Below are 13,582 nucleotides of genomic sequence, written 5' to 3'. Positions count from 1 at the left end.
AACTACTGGTCGTTTTATGTTGCAAAATGAAATGATCAAATATAAATCCGCTGTGATAATTATGATTTACCTGAAAATACACACATTTTGTAAATGACAGATCTTAAAGTTTGATGCTCCCGGAAATAACGCTAGCTTGTAAAATTCAGTTATTAATTTTCATCACAATAGCTAATGTATATTTCCAGCTGCAGCCTCAGTATTCTCTATTGAATAATATTATTCGGCCTCTGACATTGATTTAGAAAAAACTAGAAAATTTATTGTTTTAAATATTCTAGAGAGGTCCGCAAATGACGGAGCTCTATAAAATAACTGAATTTAAGCCTCGGCTGCAACTTTTTCATCTCTTCAAATCGTTGTTCAAGTGGAGAGTTCACTTGCATTTAGCACAACTCTAATGCTATGGCAATCTTATTCTGCACATCCGCAGAGTAGGAATGATGAGCGATCGATACGTGATCTTTACTAACTAGCGCATCTTTTCAAACATTTTTTCTATTATGTCTATCTTCCCATAGTACTATGGGCCAGTTAAAAGCCTGTAGTGTTCAGCTGTTCATTTTTCTCATGCGTAACCACTGTCAGTATCGTATACCGTGTCAATGCGGTTAGCATGAATTTGAGCCTCGGCTTTAGTGCATAATCGAGGCCTCAACTCATTCATTTCTGTAAATCGATTGCACAATTTCTGCTGACCATTTAAGGATGTTTGATGTGGTAGAGCTCACTTACACTTGACGGAAGTTAAATGGTATGAGAATCCTATTCTACGCGTCCGTAGTGTAGGATCGAGAAACAATAGATAGGATTTTTTGAGGCCTTGTAACAGAAATTTGGTAGAATTATAATCCTGTTATGTTCGTTAGTATTGAAGCATTTTTGAGAAATATCTGCTTTTTTGCAATAACACATCTTTAAAGTCAATTTTCCTCTCCTGTTTAAATGTGATATAATATGAGTAAAAACCTGGTGATTTGGGTCTTTCAAATGAATTTTCTACGTCGCCTGGGTAAATACCTTAAATTGCGCTTCCTACAATATTATTAAGAATAGAATTTTTAGTCAGGATTTTAGCAAGTATAGGGTATGCACTGATCTCGATCCTAGTCAAGCGGCTTTCAATTGACCCTAATATATATTTGTATTTGGGTAAAGTAGAATTTTGCAGCCTCAAGGGCTAAGTATTTAGATTATGTGAAAAATACAATTGTAACATTCCCATGGTAATTAATTGGATTTGGCTTTAATTTTTTTTCGAAAAGAGCTCCGACATATACGAACCTCTCTCTAATATTTAAAACAATAAATTTTCTATTTTTTCTAAATCAATGTCAGAGGCCGAATAATGTTATTCAATAGAGAATACTGACGCTGCAGCGGGAAATATACTTGCACTATCTATTGTGATGAAAACTAATTTATGCATTTATTTATGTTAACGCTCAGGTAGTTACCCCTGGAGTTAACGAAAAGCTGCCTTTTACTAATCATGTAAACTTAAAATGGCTAACCACTTTGTATTCAAACCGAATTTCTTTCGTATTAATTTGAGAGATATGTGGATTGTAAGCTGACTTAGAGTGTTCTCCTTATCCAACAGAATTAAAATTAATAAACCTCTAGTGTCAGGACTAGATTAAAAAATGAATTATATCGTAATTCATCCTTTGATTTCCTTCATTTATTTGTTCACCCAAGTCTCCACGCGCTAGTGTTGAGTTGAGAGATTGGCTTGCGCGTCACGATCGGCTATATTGAAAACTTCCTATTATGCCACTAAGCTCAGATATGTCATCAGAAAATCCGATATTTTTTACGCAAGGGAGTGAGAAGCGTATTTTCGACAGTCAGTGAATAATTAACTCCATTCGCATGCATTAGCTATAATCGTCTTCATTATTTAATTAGACGATAATGGATGCTCATATACTGAATTTCCTAAATTAGAAAATTTGGTTATTTAATCAAATAGTGTCACTTACTAATATTTTAGATGAGTGGAATAAAATAATTGTGAATATGCTGAAAATGATATTGGGGTTGGTAATATGCAATGAAGCAATACGGTAAAAATTAATTTGATATTTTTCCCTTCTGTGCGCTTGATGATAGAATTAATTTTTTATTATTGAACTCGTATGCATCTGCAATATTAAAAAAAATAAATTGAGGATATTTGGCCAGGATATCAGCGAAATAATTTTTTTAAGTGGCCTTAAAGATTTCGAATTCCAAGAATTATTATTTAATAAAATCTATGTAAAATATAGGTTATTTAGCCATGAAGACCGTATGATAGTGTTAGTGACTCGTAAGTTACATTGTGCGACGAAGTTTCTTTCACTGTATCTTATTTAAGAAGGTAATAGGCTTGTGGTCATGTTGTTAAAAAGTAGATTCTTTTTTATCATTTCAAGTGCGAATTAAACGGCTTATTTCAATACTGTGCATAGAATCATTAATGAAATAATAATAAATAAACTACGACTTGAGTTGGCTATGCTAATCTGATATATATTATGTCCAAAGGAAATTAGATGATTCCAAATCATCTTTAATAAGATCATTTTCCCAGATACCTAGCATATTTTATTCATACACTCGTGAATTGCTATATTGGATTTATTTGGACTTTTAGCAAAGCAATTATTCAAAGTCATGTACGTGTGCAGTAATATTTTCATGTAAATTTTCTCGGGGGTCTCTTGGGTGAATAAATATTACTAACACCACTTATTTTTTATAGCTTAGTTAAAAAAATGAGTTGTATAAGTAATAGTTATTCATCCAAGAAACCCTTTAATGAAATACTACATTGTCAAAAAATGAGTTAGAGACTGTTTTAATAGTGTTTAGGGTTCTTAATGATTCAATTTTTTGGATCAAGCAAATTACTTGTGTATGTAAGGTTCAAATAATCCAATTCCCGCCGTGTGTATCCATTTAAACATCTGTAAATTGAATTTTCCATAAATAAATAAATTTTATTGACTCTAGGAGCTTATCCTTTGGAGCCTATATTAGTAAATTCATAAACACTCATACTGAAAAAGTAATACATGAAAAAAATAAATCATACAAACATTCGGTATGATGATAGTGAACTGGAAAGCAAATATAAAAAATTCTTATGTTAATTCATACATTATCAGTATAGATACGTGAAAATCGCACTATCATTTTTACTTAATCGCACTTTCAATAAGAGTTTATCGCATTTTGTAGCGTCTATTTTTTATTTTCATAATGTGGTACATGACGATGAAATGTAGTGAAACACAGTTATATGACAAAATACAGAATATTTTAAATAATTATGTTGTGGAGCAATTATAAATTAAGGAATAAGACATATAGTGGCGGAGGTGTAGCATGCCCGCGCCCACTTGTAGTTCGCGGCCACCTAGAGTCCCAGCCAACTAGCAGCTGGCCAGTCGCTCACATGCTTTAAGCGGCGAGTGTCAGCGGAGCATTTAAACTGCGCTCGGCACAAAATGTACGAATTTTGACGCCGAAAAGGTAATTTTGCGTAAAAATATCTTAATAGTCCAGTCATCCCATCTATATCGCATTTATTCGCGCACATCGCATCTATATCGCATTTATCGCATTTGCAATTTTCACGCATCTTTAGTTATCAGTCATTCGTATTTATACTGCTATATAATGTTAATTCAACCATGAAATATCTCAAAAAATGTAAACAAACATCTTTATAAAGATATCCAACAACATTCAATAATCTCTTTTTTTCATTTCTCAACAAAAAAAACTGTAATTTTCAACATAAATAATTTAAGTGATATTTAGCAGTGCAAAATTATTCAATAACCACACAACAATCGAGATAAATTTGATGAACATGAAAAACCATGAATAGCAAGCTGCTCACGCTGATACATTTCAAGTTTCATGAAAATAAAATGAAAACAAACACTTTTTAAAATTATTAACCGAAGAGATATCCTTCAACTCTTGCGGAATCGAATTCCATACATAACATGAATTGATATAAAATGAATTATGATACATGGTAGTTTTATGACAGGGTTACCATAGTATTCCGATGTTGCTCGTATATTCATTACATTAGATTCGCTCACGTGCTCGTGGTGCACGGATAGACGCTACGTGAGGCTCCCAACCTTCCTCAGGGGATCACGCCGCCTTTAGCGAAAGGTCGATCGGGAAGGAGGGAGGCATTTTCCCGAGGGTGGGCGGGTGGCGGGCGGTGGGGGTGGGGGTGAGGGAGGGGTTTTAATTGGATCTCTTCGCTTTACGCCACCGTGGTGGAGTTTCGTAATGTCTTTCACCGCGGAGGCCATAGACACAGTCTCATCCTGTCTCCAACGTGATCGTGTTAAATTACCCATGTGTATAAATATGAAGTCAATATGCGACCACCATAGTGTGTTTGTCACTGATTCATTCTCCTAAAGGCCCTTTCGCTTTAATTTATTTTAACACTATTCATTAAATTATTTTTAATATAATGATTGAATTATTAACTTATCAATTATTCAAAGACATGTACGCGTGCAGCAATGTTTAAATATATTTGTTTCTCATTATTGATTGCAACATATGTACCATCCTCCATTATGTTTAGGATTCATAATGATTCGAATTTTCGTTTAAAGCTTTTATTTGTGTAGCTCGGCTGTTTTTATATTCTTTCGGTTTCGTTCTTCGGTTATGCAAATATTTTTGCAATAATCGGCGGTGCCCCGTAAATAAATGTTTATTTAGGTATTCCATCATTTATGCGACCACATTTTGGTTTGATGAAATAATTTTTACGTATAAATATATTCATTGATTTGTGCTTATAAGTGATACTTTTTTACTGTTCATGGGATATTTTGACCCTCCTTTAATTAATTTAAATAAGTTGTAATCAGATAAATTAATTGTTCCCTTAAAACTGTATATGTCTTTCCTGAAAACTTTTGACTGCTGAAATAAAAATGTCTTAATTATATTGGGAGTAATGAAATATCCCTTTTCAGTTGTGCAACAATGAAATTTTTCCTGTGTTTTTGCGTCCATTATAATTAATGGACTATTTTCACCTTTTGACCACCTTTCTTTTTCATTTTTGGTTATATTTTTCATATCAGACTCCTTTTTAGAGACATTTTTTCCGCATTATTACTTTAGATCCGCATCAATCATCTTACTTACTCACGTTCCTAATCTTCAATCACAGTAAAGAAGTCCCCGACGCGGAAAACAACTTATAAATGATATTTGTTTTATTTTTAATGGGATTTTGAATCTTTCTTTAATTAATTTAAATAAGTTGTAATTAGATAAATTAATTTTTCCCTTAAAACTGTATTTAAAAACTTTTGACTGCTTTTGAAAACTTTTGGCTGCTGAAATAAAAATATCGAAATTATATTGGAAGTAATGTATGAAATTGGTTTTGCGTTAAATGCCAGGATCAGTTGGTTGGGTAAAAAAACTATCTTAAAAATTCAAAGTCGTTAGCTCATCATCTCCTTATTCCTTAAGGAGTAATTAGGTTTTTACAAGTTGAAGTTCACCATCTTGATTCCGTACCAAGATGCTTTTGGGGTGATGCTTTTGCTGAATAGAGGAGATATTATCTGAGATATTCAGTCGTTGGTTTGACGTTATACTCAAGAGGAAACATGTCGCTAATCACGTAACGTATTGAAGGCATTGCCTCATTTATTTGTCATTCACCACCATACATCCGGTGCTCCTTATCAGCGAAGATGCTTCATCAGCATCCCCTCCAGTATTATTGTCAATATATTAATACTGGTCGCTCGTGAAGCATTGTGATCGAAGATGAGCGGTTTGAGCAAATGATACTAATGTAGTCCTAATGTAGGCTGCATTTTCGGGGTTTCACCGCGTCGTGGTTGTGTTGGAAACTTTTCTCTCCAACACAACCACGACGCGGTGAAATCCCGAAAATGTAGCCTACATTACCAGTGCACCGCGGAAGCCTTCGCCCCAGATACTATTCCTATCTCGGAAATACCTCCCATAAAAAAATCAGGAAGATAAGTAGTTTCAAAGAAAATTATCCAAATAAAGCAACACGAGCGTGATGCGCCCGCTCCCAGCGGTCTTTCCCCGTTCTTTTCAATGCAGGTCCACAGAGGGATAGGTGCGTTTCTAATTTTAAAATGTAGAAAAAAAGGCAGGGTCTTATGTACAAATTTAATTGGAATGTTCATGCACAAATTGAGGTCAGAGGACGTCTTTAAACACAACATTGGAAGTAATTACACTATCCTCTGTTAAACGCACTTGATGACTCATACTTACGTATCAACAGAAGACTTGAATGTGGAATCAGCCGCATTTTGATAAAAGTTATTTAAAGAATGCGAGATATTGCTGCAAATGAACAAATGTATCAGTTTGTGCGCCGTTAACGTCAGGAATATTTACAGTTTTTTTTATTATTTAAAAACTAATTTTAGGAAACAATAACAATATTTAGGAAGTAAGATATGCCGTCGCATGTTCTTTGATAAATTCTGTGCATTTTGGTACCTCATTTGTAGAGTATGGTTGAGTTGTAGTTATAGTTGAGAAAAAGGTATCTATTCAGTAGAAATAATATAGAAGATGTTTGCTTTATCTCAGTTTTTCCTGGAGTATTGTATTGTGGATGGTTATTCGAGATTTCCACCAGGTCAGGCTCTCCATCACGGCCGACGTTTCGATGAACAAGTCGCCCAATGTCATCAGCGCATCGTCGTCAGAGCCCTCTACAGGCTGCATCAGGTGCCGTGATGACGATGGACGACTCCTTCATCGAAACGTCCGACGTGATGGAGAACCTTACCCGGTGGCAATCCCGGATAACCATCCACGAAACATATTAGCTTATTTTATTTATAAGATATGAGTTATATGTATGTAAAATATGATGTAATTCTTTCCCGGCGAATTATTTTCTTTCGAGTCTTCTTTTGATTTCCACGAGTTTATATCATTATATATCAATAAATATATATAAATATGTGGCCGATCGAGGCGAACGAACAAAAATTATACTACTAAAACATAGACACACGTAAAAAAAGGGGACACTCACAAATAAACGTTCAGACGTTTCAGCGGATTGATCCGCTATCCTCAATGCTGAAGGTGAACTGCTGCAGGCAGGGTAAGTTCCTCCAGTCGCCCTCCTTGGTGAGGTAGTGGGGGTGGAAGAAGGGGAGAGGGGGGGAAAAGGGGGAAAGGGAGGGTAGGGTTTGTTTTGGCTTTTTAGTGGGCGATGTTTAGCCCGGGCGTTTCAAACGCCTTTTCAACCCAGATGTGGGCCATCTCCCTCGTCCTCACCTCGATGACAGTTGCCCTCTCTGGCAAAACTTCAATGAAGGTTAGGGAAAAACATTGGTCGAAGGTACTGTTGTGTGAGGAAGTGTGAATGGGGATGGGTTCATGAAAGGGGGGAGTTTTGCAGGAGTGCCTGTGGTTATTCATACGGATGGATATGGGTGTGGTACATTCTCCTATGTAGTACGCGGGGCAAAAATTACAAAATAGCCTGTATACAACGTTGAAGGAAGTGCAAGACGGTGTGGAGGAGGATCTATTGATGACAGGTGAAGTGGTGGGGCGTAGCAGGGGGCAGAATTTGCAACGGGGGCGGTTGCATGGAGTAAGGGAGGAAGGTGGGGGCAGAGCGTGCCGTAGGAGGGGGCGGGTGGATTTTAAAATATTACCTAAGTTAGGTGCTCTTCTGTAGGCAATGGAGGGGCAGGATGGAAGAAGAGCAGCCGTGATTTTGTTTTTTCTGATGATAGGGTACAGATCTTTTAATATTTTTTTAATTTTTTGAGAGCCCGGGAAGAATGTGGTGGTGAGATTCAGTTTCCTGGTTTTTTTTTTTTTTTTGAACAAACCAGGAAACTGAATCTCACCACCACATTCTTCCCGGGCTCTCAAAAAATTAAAAAAATATTAAAAGATCTGTACCCTATCATCAGAAAAAACAAAATCACGGCTGCTCTTCTTCCATCCTGCCCCTCCATTGCCTACAGAAGAGCACCTAACTTAGGTAATATTTTAAAATCCACCCGCCCCCTCCTACGGCACGCTCTGCCCCCACCTTCCTCCCTTACTCCATGCAACCGCCCCCGTTGCAAATTCTGCCCCCTGCTACGCCCCACCACTTCACCTGTCATCAATAGATCCTCCTCCACACCGTCTTGCACTTCCTTCAACGTTGTATACAGGCTATTTTGTAATTTTTGCCCCGCGTACTACATAGGAGAATGTACCACACCCATATCCATCCGTATGAATAACCACAGGCACTCCTGCAAAACTCCCCCCTTTCATGAACCCATCCCCATTCACACTTCCTCACACAACAGTACCTTCGACCAATGTTTTTCCCTAACCTTCATTGAAGTTTTGCCAGAGAGGGCAACTGTCATCGAGGTGAGGACGAGGGAGATGGCCCACATCTGGGTTGAAAAGGCGTTTGAAACGCCCGGGCTAAACATCGCCCACTAAAAAGCCAAAACAAACCCTACCCTCCCTTTCCCCCTTTTCCCCCCCTCTCCCCTTCTTCCACCCCCACTACCTCACCAAGGAGGGCGACTGGAGGAACTTACCCTGCCTGCAGCAGTTCACCTTCAGCATTGAGGATAGCGGATCAATCCGCTGAAACGTCTGAACGTTTATTTGTGAGTGTCCCCTTTTTTTACGTGTGTCTATGTTTTAGTAGTACAATTTTTGTTCGTTCGCCTCGATCGGCCACATATTTATATTATCGCTTAGTGCGCTTTCATCAAGATTTTAAATAAATATATATAAATAGTTATATTAAATATATATTGTATTAAGATATGAATCAGTGAAATTTCCGAGGAGACTTCGAAAATATTTGCTTCTAGATTAGCAAAACTTTGATTTATCTTTAATTTGTTTCTCCAAGGATTTTTCATACTGTATAGGAGCAGGTAATCAAGTCCCTCCCAGAAAAAAAAGTCCTCCATAGAGAATATACCAGTTACTCAAAATCAATGGAGTTTCTGAGTTCGGAGAAGGAGAAAAATATCGGGATAGGAAAGTTAAAAGTTTCGTTGGAAGTCTACAAAAGTTCCTTTTCCATTAGGCTATAATTTTAGCACAGAAAAAAATTGCAATGATTGCATGATTTAGCTGCTTTCATTGCAAGATTGCTTGTTTTTTACTTTTCCTGATTCACACTAAGCAAAACGATGGAAAAACGTATATGTTGGAGGCTTACACTTCATGGAATATTACTTCTCACGTGTGATAGTAAGAAAAATTACTTTTCTCAGCAATTAAATAGCTTCCCTATTTTTTTAGATTGGGTATTAAGATCAGAAAAAACTGCAGGTTTAATGGTTTTGCAGTGGGAAGTCCTCACTGTGAGTGTTATTCCTTGATCACCATAACTTAGTTCACGAAAAGCATTTCATGAGGACGTATGCTGACCCTAGTCTTTCTTTGTAGCTATAGAATTGGGCACATGGATGATGCAATTTTTAGTTTGGGGGGAGATAACTGTGCACTAAATCTAAATTTTCCAGCTGACGAAAAAGAAAATTCGAACAAATCAATGGCGTCCCGCAGGGATCATGACCAAATGAGGATGATTGGATGGGGTCTGGCTTCGGGTAATTCCCAGGAATAAGGAAAATTTTAGCTCGAGCGTTTTCGGACGAGATATTTCCGTCGTGCTATCGCCCATTCCTTTCCTGGCATGTGTTTTTCTGAATCGCCATAGCGTGGCCATCTATCCTTATCGTTGATGCCATTTAACCCGCGTGCGATATCTCTCTCTGGGGTCAAGTTCGTCATTTTGCCGGGCTGGCTTACATCAATGGTGGTGCGATTACAAAGGATGGCGAGCCCGAATTTATACGCGTGTACTCGCTCAGAACTTTATCGCTAATTCTAGGGAGCCTTACGTCCGAGATATTATAATCTGCCTAGCTTTCAAAATGAAATATACATTTGCGCCGCTGTGATGGCTGGAGGTCGGCTTCCATTGGCTGGCTGGTGGGGTGTTACATGACCTCACCCCGTTGACGTCGGTTTTCAATGACTTGCATAATTATTTTGCTGAAGGAAAGCAGTCGTTTATAGAGAATCGATTTTTCATCCTTCGGGTGATGTATAAATGATAAATTTAGCGTAGGTTGTGGAATTATATAATGAAGTACGCCATGCGCAAAAATAGCTCGTCTTTCGAGGGATCGGATTAGCTGGACGTAGAAATGAAGCTCATATTGGTGTGGGGAAGGTGTGCAAATAGACCCAATTATTTGATTGTTAAAAACGACGTTTTTTCTGGAGACTTTGCAGATAATATTTTGTGTTGCCACTGTGTATGACTGAAAAATTAAAATTCACCATCTATGATTGAAACTACTGAACACAATTTCAACACGTTACCTCATGAACTAGGGATGTGCTAGTAGCGCTTTTTGATCTCGAGTCGAGTATCGAGTCGAGTCGAAAACTACTCGCGAGTATCGAGTCGAGTCGAGTATGGTCATTTCTGGATCTGGCAATATGGCAATGTATGCATCAACGTATTCCCAATCCCCTTGAGAATTTGCTATCCTGAATGCATAGCTTGATGTGAAAAGGAAAAGATAATGAGAAGCGTTGATGGAAATTGTGTCAGAATTAGGAAATGAATGAAAATTTATGAGCCTTAAACAGTACCATAAGTACAAATTAAGTAACCTCTAGTAATATATTGTCAATTTAATTCATATACGTTTCCAAAATGCTAGAAATAGCCCTGAATAAAAGCATTTGCACCACTGTAATAAAGATTACATACGTAAACGAATCATGTAATATTTGATCTTTTCAAATTCTCATGCAGAAAATTCAATTATTCTACATGATTAGGTAGCAGGTTTTGAAGTCTCTATGTTACAGTATTACTTCCTACAGAAAATTGTCTTTCGCTACTCTTGTGGACAAGTACTTTCTTGACAAAGTTTCTATACTCGATAACTCTAGGAATTTTTATTAAAAATTATGTTAACGATTTGTAAGGATCTTGAATCCTCATGGAATTTATTTGGACTATGCGAAAAAACTATAGAACTTAGGTGTAGCCATACGGACCAATTTGTTTTCTTAAATTCTCTCTTTATTCAATCAACCTTAGCAACTCTTTGTTTTTGTTAGTTCAAGAAGGAAACAAAACGCAGCAAAGGAATAAACGAAATTTAACATCGAACGCAAGTAATATTCAAATAGGCAAAAAGATGGCACTATTTGTGACGTCAAACATGGAAAAACCGGCAGTGTCCGCAGAAGCCGAAAAGTTACAAGTTTATTCCTAGAAATCTAAACAATTTTTACGTATTCTCCCAGCGTTTGAGTTAAGAAAGTGGGGTAGGGTATAAAAGTATCGCATAAGCGATGCAGCGGTCCACTTCGATCACGCCGCCCGCGCCGGGTCGGAAGACGGTCGACCGCCGGGGCTGACGAAAAGGTATTCGGCGCCCACTTCGACTACTATAGTGCATACGACAAGCTTAAAAACTCCCTGGCCAAAGCATTTGAATAACTTGTCTACTTTGAAAACGATCTTATTAAATGAGTTTTATGATAGCGGATCCTGTCGGCTGATTTCTGAACCTACTGGCCTCAGTAGCTCTGTAACCGAAACTACTCGACTAGACTCAACTCGACATTCGCAATACTATTCGAAACACTCGAGTCGAGTACCAACTACTCGACTAGACTCGAATTTTCGAGTACTCGCACATCCCTATCATGAACTATGATGTACAGTTGAAGTCACAATATTCAAAACGGCTCAAGTCCGTTTGGCAGGACTCTGTGATGATTTTTTTTACCTTTGAAGGTAGCAGAGAGCTGTTGCTTGCGTTTTTTATTTGAATGGGCGTAACTTACAGCGAGGAACTCCCTTCTGTTTATAACTACATATGTTATTGACGGGGAAGAGAGATGATGATTTTGATGGCTTCAAAAATGTCCAAGAAAGTGGTTTGACTCCGAAATTTGCTTCATGATCTCGGGATCTATATGACAGTCAGAGTGGGATAGAAAGGCAAAACGCGATCAAAAAAGGTTCGCGGGCTGATTGTTAGCTCCTATTCTTGACCTTTTTTTTTACCGGTAAGGTCTTTCTGGTTTTGAAGGCAAAGCAAGCAGTGGGACCTGTGGGGTAAATCCCTTCCGAGGTAATTAGAATAGGAGAACATATTTCAATCTCGTCCGAAACGTATGAAAAGGTCTGAGTTTTTCACAAAAGTATTTTTCATTTCAATCCTGTGAAACGAGATCACTTGACTGAATTGGATTGTTGGAGGCTAACGCTTTCAGCAACAATGGTGATGAGAAGAGAGAGAGAGAGTTGCAAAAGAAGGTCCTTTTGATATATGTATTTGATATGATTGACGGATATATTGGGTTCAAAATGATGTTATGTACTATTTTTTTACGTTTTCTGTCGAAATTTGTGGATTTCCGAATTTTTCGGCGTATGAGCGATACATTAATATGGTATCGGGATTTACCGGTTATTTTTGGAATTGATGACGTACTTAGAAGGGCAATTTTGGATAATTTTGACCTATGAGTTCTTTATAAATTGGAAAAGTGGGTTCTGTATATTTTAATTTCTTGCAAAAAAATGCTAGCTTAATTGTTGCACCAATAAAAAGATTCCGCGTGCAGGAGTATAATTTTTTGCGTGTAGTTGATCTATAAATTTTATGTGTATTTATGATTGTCAAAATTTATATATCTGTAATTCTCAAATGTCTGTATTGCACGCTGTTACTTTTAAGAATATCTGATGCTTTAGCGTGACTGTAGAAGGCCGAGTTAAACAATTCTAATCAATGGTAATCAATTCATATTAATTTCGATAACTTTCAACGCTAAGAACAATTGCCTACAAAAAATTAATGTTGGTATATGCAGAAATATCTCGGTTTGGGAGAAAAAATAGTCAATAGATGCGAGAAATAAATACCCATCCTTCAAGGTATTGCGATCCTGGTTTGTTTCGGGTTATTTTTAATCCTACTAAGATTACGAATGGGTCTAACTTTGCTGAAAAAGTTAACTCAAGATTCATGCACTCCTGATATTTGAAGTAAATCTGGGAATAACCAGAACTTTTGTGGTAAGAGAAAGTGATCGATAAAGTGTCCTGCTTAGTGTTTGAAGGGGAAAACGCAATAGATATAAAGAAAATGACCAAGAGGAAGTTCAAAAAGACTGTGTTCGAGGTAATACAAAATTTTCCGCTTGAGGGAAGGATGCTTGCTAAATAGAGAATTGGAATAAAGTGAAACATATTTCACTTTCTACTTCTACAACACAATGCCCTCCTAAAGCATTACACGAGAAAATTGGCGCTGTCTTCTCTAAATTTTAATTCAAATTTATTCCTTGTATAATACACAGAGCTTGAGTAACACAAAATATTTACATAAAAAAGGAACATTAGGTCCCCCTTAGGATAATTCCTGTTTGGGGATAACCGACTCTTCTAAAGTCGCTCTTTAAAGTTATTAGATACATAACACAAAGTACATAACACACT

At 37.2% G+C, this 13,582-nt stretch overlaps 1 protein-coding gene across 2 annotated transcripts in view; it reads left to right on the top strand.

Annotated features, from left to right (window-relative positions):
- Window positions 1–13,582, top strand: part of LOC124153381 (inositol-trisphosphate 3-kinase B) — a 590,159-nt gene that overhangs the window by 488,220 nt on the left and 88,357 nt on the right. The gene's annotated exons all lie outside the window — the stretch shown is intronic.

This window comes from Ischnura elegans, chromosome 2 (genome assembly GCF_921293095.1).
Source record: "Ischnura elegans chromosome 2, ioIscEleg1.1, whole genome shotgun sequence".
Classification (NCBI taxonomy): Eukaryota; Metazoa; Arthropoda; class Insecta; order Odonata; family Coenagrionidae; genus Ischnura; species Ischnura elegans.
Note: the sequence above shows the minus strand (reverse complement) of the source record. Positions and strands in the feature narration are given on the sequence as shown.